Raw genomic sequence first — 611 nt, forward strand, 5'->3', positions numbered from 1 at the left:
AAAAAGTCTGAATGAGAGTCCGTCTCACATGCTTCATCCAGCTGCTGTAAGTACCACAACAAATCCGCATCCCCTACACACTCCTCTGTTCATAGTGTTTGCTTAACTTTAGCTTAAAAAAATAATTTTTTTTCCCCCACTCGTTCTTCGATAGGAATGAGCTTAGAAATGACAGATTGAAAACTCAGGAAGGATTTGAGAAGGACAAAGATTGCTTTTCACCCACAGGATTTGCTAACTACAATTAAACTACATAGTACTATCAGCCTTCTGGGCTCCTTTCACTGGTTACCATTATAGGACAGAACAGAACAGTCTTGAAAGGACAGTTCAGACTGACATCAGCTTAAATCTATGAACATTCATCCCCTTTTACTTCAAACAAGTGAGCAGACAATGTGGACTATTATCTGCTGCTGGCTCGGCACTGCAGAACAGATTGACTCCCTTCCAGTCCTTTCTTAATAATATGCTTACCGACTCATACAATGTGTCAATCAAACACCACTTTGTTGTTGTGTGTGTTTTTATCATATCATATCATATATTATTTTTATATATATATATATATATATATATATATATAAATTTTATATGTGTTGTTGTTTGTT

Source organism: Telmatherina bonti (assembly GCF_933228915.1).
Source record: "Telmatherina bonti genome assembly, chromosome: 7".
Classification (NCBI taxonomy): Eukaryota; Metazoa; Chordata; class Actinopteri; order Atheriniformes; family Telmatherinidae; genus Telmatherina; species Telmatherina bonti.